Raw genomic sequence first — 9,651 nt, forward strand, 5'->3', positions numbered from 1 at the left:
ACAGTGGTCAGGGTGATACAGTCGCTGCCTTTGCTGTGCACAAGCAGGAGACAGGGAAGGAAAGGAAACGGATTCTCCCTGCAGCCGCCAAAGAACTCCAGCCCACAATGTCACAATCTCAGCCCAGTGAATTATGGCAGACTTCTGTCTTACAAAACAATAAGGGCATAACTTTGCATTGTTAAAGGCCAGCAACTAATTTGTTACAGTCACATTAGAAAGTGAATAGACCTCCCGAGACTGAAGGATGGACTATTGATACAGCCATTGCAGGGGAAGAGAGGTTAGGGACGTTACCTCAGAAGCATAATGTAAAGGCAATTCTGGAAGAGCTGCAGGTGCAGGAGAAATGAGGTGCTAACTGGGGGTCCCTCCCTCCTGACCTCAGGGGCAGGAGGTGCTGGCTCCCAGGCCAGGAGGGAGAACAAGGTAACTGCTGGAAGAGAGGTGCTGGCTGGAGGAGGAACACCACACCCCCACTGGGTGTGCACTGATTGCAGACAGTGGTGGGTGGGTGTGTTGCAGACCTTTTCAGACAATGAATTCCCACTGTTGAATATCTCTAGACCTTCTGCTTAGAGCCCTTCTTTGTTCAATTTTCCCTTCTGCATTTACAGCTCCTGTGTGGGTTCTTATTTATTTTTCTTCTTTTTTCTTTAATAGGGTCTGGCCCATCTGGACACCTGTTTGACTAGTTCTACGAATGCAAGCTTGGTGCAAATTAGCTGGCTGGAAAATCCCACAACCCCAAGGCCGGCTTTGGAGTCTGGAGCCAGGGATGTTCTTGGTCTAGGATCTGGCTCACCTTTCTTCCAGTATTTTACTAGATGAACTCAGAGAAGCACCTGCAATTGCAATCTTCCTGTTGATGTAGCGACGCTCCTTGGCCAGTGCCCCTGCCCTTCATGTCCCCTTCAGTGAGGTATATTACAGAGGATGGCAGTGGCAGGTGGTGTCCTGGACCTTCGCCTACAGTTTCGGGCCATGCTTTGGCTTCTGTGCTGCAAAACTACGTCTTTTTTCGGAGGCTTTAAAAGAGCCCCTCCTCCCTCAGATCTTGGTGTTGTAAGACAAACAAGACCATTAAAGTCTTTCAGAAGGAAAACACTTTAAGACTTCACATGTGGGGTTCTAAGAAGATAGGAATCATCTCAGCTTATTTTGTCATGTAGGTCCACAGGTCGCTAGAACTGAAAACAGTGCACACCGAGTGAACATGGGCACATTCTGTCTCTAACACTTTACTTACGTTCACCTTTCCTTTATCAACGTTCAGCCGACAGTGATTTGGAACTGAAACCATCTTTGCTTGCTGCTGTGACTGTTAATTCTTCAAATAATAAGAAGAATAGCTTTTTTGTTTGTTTTAGGTTTTTAGACAAGGTCTCACTATAAAGCCCAAGCTGTCTGTCCTTGAACACACGATCCCTCTGACTCAGCCTCTCAAGTACTGGGTTACAGGATTGTGCAGCACCATACCCAGTGAAGAATTACCTTTCATTAAATGGTATTGTTTCCCTTTTATCGGGAAGATACAACATACACTGTCTCATGTTCTAACATGGAGAGGGGTATGCGAACATTCTCCTCTGGCCATACAAAGCATCTGCTAATTCATTGAGCCAGTCATCGATAACTCAGGATCCAGGCCCCTGATGGTCTTCTCTTCCCACATCCTTCACAGCATTTCAAGAATCACCTCTTGGAGAGAGCTTCACTGACTCCCCAGGAAGAGGTAGTCCGCCACGTGCTCTCTGTGTCCCCTCATTTGGTCCATGGTATGCCCTAAAGGGAAGCCTCTCTGTCCCCTCCTGAGAACTCCAGGCACCTTATCCACAACAAGCACTCGGTAACTGCAATGAATAAGATCCACCAGGACAAATATCAAGCCATCAAGAACAGAGCTAAGGTGGCAATAACAAACATTTGACACAGAACAGGAAAAGAGAGAAAACTATACGATTTTCTCATAATATAGCTAAAATACAAAAAGAAACAGAACCTAAAAGGAAAATAATTCATTTATCTAGAAAGCTCTATTTGAATATTGATATTGAAAAATTAAGCATCATTAAAACACTCCTTTTATTTCTATAGGATTTCTAGTTTTATGTTTTTTGAATAAATAAATGGTCATTCAAAAAAAGCTCTATTTTAAGGGGAAACTCAGATGTCATCTATTTGATGATAGCAGGATTATTTTAACAGAAACACGTGTGGCAGTTTCTGCTAGTAACCGCAGAAATTTCAATATTATTTATACTCTGAAGTAAAAGACAGATGAGATGTAAAAAGAGAAGAAAGTACATTATAATCCAGCACCGACAATGTATCTAAAAGTGTACCTTGACTTAGTACAGTTGTCTTACATGTTTTACAGATTCTTCTATTAGGTCAATATATGATAAATAACTTTATAACGTGTCATTTCAGTCTTATAGACCTAATACTTTGTTCGATTACAAAACAATGTTTCAATGATTATTTTCCGATTCATTGTGATGATTCCAGTTGGTTTCAGGAGTTCTGCGGAGAAACAGTGAGGCGCTCAGGAAGGGGCCGTCAGGCTGGATGCAGCCCTGGGCCTTCCCTCCCTCCCTCTAAGGGAGCCATGAAATGCTGCAGAATTATACACTTTCGGATAGATACGGAGCAATCAAAACTTCCATTAAAGTCAAAATTGCAGTATTTCTGAGGTATTTATCTGTAGAAAGCAAATACATCTAGAATTGACCATTTAATTATGGTCTTTAGGTTAAGGTTGTTGTACTAGCGGATGTTCAGTCAGAATGGCTTCAGGTCTGAATCATCCGACCATTAAACTACCCAGACTATCATCACCACGTTGCTCAAAACTGTCACGTCTGATAGGTCTTGGCTGAGACACCTTTCTGAAATACATACTGAGACTGTATAATGGAAAATCAGATGAAAAATAACAAAGCCTAATATGCGAGGTAATTTTGTGGAATGGAATGCATTTTCTATAACATTAGACAAAGGCAACCTAAGGAATACAGACAGAATTTATAACTAGAAGTGTTAATTCCCATTTAATCTTTTTCCCATGTTGGCTCCTGGTCATCTTCTGAAGGTACTCTTGGCCTTTTTCATCTCTGGAGAAATAGAGAAATTCAAACCTGTGCAATTTGTCAGAGTGAATTTGTACTGAAGTCTTGGCTTCCCAGACTGGGAAAAAAGGTTTGCAGTATATACATATCATCCTTTGGTCAACCATATTCAAGCCTTCAAAAGGTGTAGGTCTGGGTGTGATGATGGCCCTGGGACTTCTCCAAGACTACCAGTTACTACTGCATATTGGTCACCCACAGCTAGCATTTCTTAGAGAAAGTCTGGCAAATCAGATTTAATGGCAACAAATTGCCATTGATTAATAACTTAATGGGGACAAATCACCAAATTAATAGGGTAAGACCTGGAGTGTCAGGATACTTAAATATCAGGCAAATTGGGAAGCTTCTCTGAAACTTATCATTCATGTATAAAATAGACCTCCACGTTACACCAGAATAATAATACCCGCTTTATAACATTTGAGATTTTTAACTTCCTCTGATGCAGAACAGGTGTTAATTGCACATTCAATAGTTGATTCTGATAAGATTAAAGGTTCGTGTGAGGAAGGTCTCAACTAGAGGCTGGGAGATTTTGAAATACGTGAGAAAGTGTCTTACATACTCAGGGTTCTGGCTGCTTCCTGGTGAAGGCAATAACCAGAGCCCCACAGTGTGTGGTGCCCACACCTAGGAACAGCACATTCTTCATGGCATGAAAACCCTTTGGGCCCAATGGCAAATCCAGATGGAGGAACAGAATAGTGAGGTGGGAGAACAGACCATACTGTTGGAGAAATGAATGTTTTACGGAAGAAAAGGCTTGAAACCAGAGTCCTAAACTTTGCAGGTGAGGTCGTTAGGGGAAACTCTACATGATGCTTCCTAAAGGAAATTTTGTTGTTAAATTCTGGGGGCACACACTCTGGAGGAAAGTCATTTTCTGAGAGCTGTATCTTCTAACAAAATTCCTTAGATAATAATGTCTTTTCCAAGAGGCAAGCTCAGAAGTATCTGTGAGAATTCCACAGAGAAAAAAATAGCTGGAAGAAAGAAAATACATTTCAGTGGTAGGAATGTGGGCTGTGTGATAAATCATTTTAGAAAGTAGAAAAGAAAGAATTGTGTGTTTTCTCATAGAAATACTTCATTTAAATCGCTTAAAAGTTTGAGGAGTGACATATAATACCCTTACTTAAGATTTAACTTTGTGTGTGAGCCATTTATCTCTTTAATTTGGTGTTTTACCCAGGAAAAGAGTTGGGAGGGGGCTTTTACAAAGCCCTTTTTATTGGCAAATCTTGACTCAAAACAGGGACTCAGAAGAGGGGCAGAGCAAGGGCAAAGCAAGTGTGATGAAGACATTATCTGCAGGCTTAGTTGCCCCGGAAGCAGGAAACAGCAAGAGCAGGTGAATAACAAAGAGCTATTTGCAGTGGTGCTTGCAGGGAACTGGAAAATCAGTAGAGGAGGAGCAGCCCTCCTGGTAAGGTGACAGCAGATGGCCAACATCACACCTTGGGGACCAGGGGAGACAGCAGAAAGAGGACAGGGTAAACGGGAGGATTCTATGCTGGAGGCAGCCAACCTAGGACTCCCCAGCAGGGAACATCCTACACCAGGACCTCCCTCTTCTCCTCTCTCACTTCTAATCTGGAACTCACGGCCTTCGTGGGAGGTCAAAGAGCAAGGGAACCTATGGGAACAGGGACACAGGGAGGGTGACAAAGTGAGGAGAGAACAGAACAGAAGAAAACCAGCCTGGGACTTATTACCATAAAACCATTGTGCACAACCGTAGGGGCACACAGAGAAATTCAGCACAGAGCCAGAACTGTGTGAAGAGAGAGAGGTCTCTTCCAACTCCCCAAAAGGAGATCAGATTCTAGAGACCGGAAATTGAATAGTGGTTTCCGGGATAGAGGAGAAGGGAAAGGAAGCTGTTGTCTAGCAGGTAGAGTTTCCGTTTTGCAAGACGAAAAGAGTTCTGAAGATCGGCTACACAATGTGAATATACTTAATATTGTGAGCCAGACAATTAAAACTAGTGAAGGTGGTGAACCTCATGTTGTGTACATTTTGCCACAATTTTGCATTTTTTAAAAGGAGGCAGGAAGAGAAACGTTCTGCTTCGTGGACGTGGAAGTATGGGGGTAGATGGACTACAAAGCCATCGAGATTTTGTGTTTAGAAATGAGGAAACACACACAAGGACTCCAGAGTCCCAGCTCCTAAATATCCAAGGAACTGGGAAGAAAGTGAAGGCACCTTCTTAAAGAAATCAATGGTGTGTTGGAGGAATGCAGTTTCATCAACCCAGGCAGCGCCTAAATTAGTGCAGAGAAGAGAAATACTGGGCTTATCAACCCTGAAAGCACGAGTGGCATGAGAATTGCAGGTATGAATAATGTGTTGTTTATTCAGAAATCATACAGTCACTTAGGGACAGCGTATTCATTCCATATTGCCGTGAGAGTAAATTGCCACAAATTCAGTGGCTTTAAACAACATGAATTTAGTATCTTACAGTTCTAAAAGTCAGAAATAAAAACTGGGGGGCAGTGGACTCAAACCAAGGTGTTGGCAGAGCTGCTTGGCTCAGGAGTCTCTGAGGATGAAGCCGGTGCCTGGCCTCTTCCTCTCTCCGGGAGCTGCCTGTGCCTCTCAGTTTCCAGCGCCCTCTCTTCTTGGACACCAGAAAGGCTGGTCCCATCTCTTGCATCACGGCTCTCCAGCAGACACAGGTCTCCCTCTTCCTCCTACTTCTGTATCTACATTGTCATCATGAATACACTGGGTCTGCCTCTGTGATCCAAGATAACCTCCCTATTTTAAAGCATCAGCCTATTGGCAGCCGTAATTCTGCCTGTAACCTTAATTCCCCTCTTCCACGGAACATAACAAAATCACAGGTACCCCGAAGTATTTTTGCAGGGCTGTCATTCTGCACCACACAGAAATGACTTACAAAAGTTTGATTATTTTACTTCCCTAAATATTTTACTAGTGAAGAGTTTATCTAAATATATACTTTTAGAATAAAACAGTTAGCAAATATAGGAATAAATCTATAAGATACCATTCTTTAGTAGTGAATTAGTTGAGGAGAAATTGACTATTCGACAGTTGTTCACACAGCCAAACTCATCAATCTGGATCATTCTCAGAGTAGAAATAGAAAAGAAAATTCTCTGTGGAATGCTGTTCTTGTTCTGCATTTATTTTATTTCTTAATTACTTTGATTCTCAGACTACATGCAAAAGTACCACACACACAGCGGACCCCCTGTGTCCTGCCCTTAACCCTTCCTTCCTCTGCTCTTGGCTCTGCCTGCCTTCCATCTCCACTGACAGGGGCCCTTCCCTCCCCCGAGGTCCACTGAAGCCACCTGACACCCTCCTCTCCCTGAGTCTGTGCCTGAGATGAGCTCATTACCGAAAGTAAAAGGACATCACTCAGTTTTTACAGGTTCTTCTCAATCGCTTCTTGTTGGAAACTGTTCCATATCATCACTCTCCTCTTCTCAAACAATTTCTCCCGAGATGTTTTGAGATCTCCTGTGAGAAACAATAATTTCAGCTTATCATTTACAGAGCAGTATCAACTTATTGACTGAGTTTTCTCTTCTAGAATCCTGACATTAATCAACAACAAGGACAGGATTAAAATAAAGCTCCAGTATAAACACCCTGCTGTTTTCCTCTGTACCTCTCTGAATCTTTTGTTTTGTAATATGTGACTATGCCAACAACTGTCTCCTTCACTTGATTATTGCCTGAGCTTATCCCATCACGTGTCTCTGCCAAAATCCTCTTAATCATTTTAGTTAAGCCATCTCTGCAGGCTCAAATATACTTGGCACTGTAAAATGAAAGATCCTGACATTCCTCAAGCAAAGAAGCATTTGCTTGGGGAAATGGGGCAGATGCAGAAGTGAGAGATAGGAGCTTTAGTCACTCATTCATCAAAAATATATGGAGTGTCTTGTGTCCATTAGACTCTGTGTGCTGGGGACACATCACTAAAGAGAATTGGAGGGCAATGTAGTAGCTCTCTGTATATATGATAGTACTAAGTAGTTTAGACATTTTCTTCTAGGTATTAGAAAACCACATAATTGTATTAAAGGAAGAACTGAAATGCTCTCAACTTTTAAATGATTGATTATACTGAGTATTACGGCTTCTATCTGGATGTCCAAGACTCATGTGGTGGTAAATGGGATGCTTCAAAAGTGGCTCGATTAGAATGTGTGAATGTGGATTAATAATACAGGGATTAAGGGTATGGATAATGGAAGCCCACCCTGAGAACAGGTGCACCAATCAATAGTGTTGTAGCCGGGATGAAACATAAAGAGATAGAAAAAAGGCATGCTGCTGCTGCTGCTGCCTTCTACCTGCCACACCATGGACCATTTATCCTCTGCAAAGCCCCTCTGCCATGCCACCCTGCCTTGCAGACAGCCTACTATGGGCTGAAACCTCTACAAACTGTGAGCTGAAATAAACCTTTCCTCCTTTTACTTGGGTATTTTGTCTCAGCAATGAGAAAAATAACTAAGACATAGAGGAACAGTGGTTGGGAAAGAAAAGACTACAGGAAAACAGTAAAGTTATAATTTAAGTAGCCAAGCTAAGAGAACAGGAAAAACACTACCCAATAATGGTAGAAATGGGACCAAAGTTCCAAAATATCTAGAAGGAGAAAAATACAAAACTGAGATTAAATGACAGGGGATTGTGAATATTCATATTATTTTTAATTCTCAATTTGAAACTAATAAAACAAGTTTTTATCCCATAGAATATGTAAATATTTTGCTAAATACATTGTAACCATATGCCAGTAATTGTGTATATGGTTATAAAATAATTTTATATTGAAAAGTAGGATAATCAAGTTAATTAATACACTGGCAGGGGTAACAATACCTATGTTACCTTTCCAGTACCCAATTTGTAAAATAGAGAACAAATAAAACCATTAGTGGAATTAAAAGTACTTTTAGAGAAAGAGATAAGTATCTGAGAGAAAATAATCATGCTGATTGTATAGCCTATATTAAATTACTATGCATAATCAAATAAAATCTTGTATTTTCTTTTTTAAGTGGTTTTTGTTTTGTTTTGTTTTGTTTTTTGGTACCAGGGATTGAACTCAGGTCCCTGTGCCTGCAAGGCAGGTGGTAGAACCACTGAGCTACATCCCAGCTTGTATTTTCTTTTTTTAAAAAATAATTTGTTAGTAATGGAAACAGTTACTAAGATAAATTCTTTCTAAATTTCCTCCATAAGTTTAATACTAAGTGAATAACTTTGTCCGTGTTAGTTTTAAAAACAACTAAAATGTAATTGCCTTGCTTAAGTTAATTTAAAAACATTTATTTTAAAATTTAAATGATACATGCTCATCCACACTTGAGATACTTTTATTAAACATAAGTAGGCTTTCACTGTTTGACCCTAAAATACCAAATAATTTAAGAATAATAAAGCACGCAGCTGTGAACACAGATGTCCGACTAACTGAAAATTGCAACCTAACATGGTCTTTCCAGTTCCACACTGATTTCATGCCTTAGACCGGACACTCTCACACACATTTTTGTTGTTTTTAATCTTTACATTAGTTTTGAGAATGATTTTTCAAATAGTTAAAAATATGCTATTTCCTACATCACATGATTCATAAATGATAGAAATATTTCTAAATTCAGCACATTTTTATATTGCTAATATAAAAAATATATATTGCTAATATATTACAAATACATTCCCATGCACAGTGATGTAACAGTAAAAATTCAAGACTAAAGGAAATTTCAACTGTAAAAGTAACAAATTGTATGTAAGGCACTGGAAGGTCTCTCTTTTGAGCTTAGGAAACACTCCAGGGTCCTGATATTTATGATGAGGTCACTGCGAGGCCCTAAGCTGGCCCATCTGTATTGAAAGTTTGTAGTCATCTAACTTATTCTAGGGCTCTCCAGAACCACTTAGAGCAGAGTTTCCAGACTATCTCTCAACAGATAATAGAAAGTCTCAGGAAACATTTCTTTCCACACTGTAGCGATGTCTCTGAGTATAGGGCCACTCTGCGGCTCCGCTCCAGGGTCTGTTTTGCAGTTTAAACTACTCTTCATGGAATTAATAATCAATATTGTTAAAACCACAGATGGGGCCCTGTAGGATGGTGGAAGCTAAGTCAATGGAGAAGTTAATAAGCTGAAACATATAGGCTGATCCAGATGCCCTGGTACACTCACAGGCAGGAGGACTTCCTCCAGTAATAAGACCTGGACACAACTGGTCTACCTAATCTTTCCCAAGGCCATGTGTTTAACCAATACAACAACAGACAATCAGGAAAAGAGATTAAATATCTTTCCTTTCATGGAAAAACAAAAGGCTAGAAAAGGAAGAATAAAAATAATTTCCTCCTAGCATCCATGTAGTGAGTAAAATAATTTCTAATAGTTTCTTTCACAGCAAAGTCTACAAAAGGATTAATATAAAGAAACAAAAAGTACACTGTAAGTATACCTTTACAATAGCAGCTTACAGGGAAACAATG

Source organism: Fukomys damarensis, unplaced genomic scaffold (genome assembly GCF_012274545.1).
Source record: "Fukomys damarensis isolate Sample0158 unplaced genomic scaffold, DMR_v1.0_HiC HiC_scaffold_25, whole genome shotgun sequence".
NCBI classification, from domain to species: domain Eukaryota; kingdom Metazoa; phylum Chordata; class Mammalia; order Rodentia; family Bathyergidae; genus Fukomys; species Fukomys damarensis.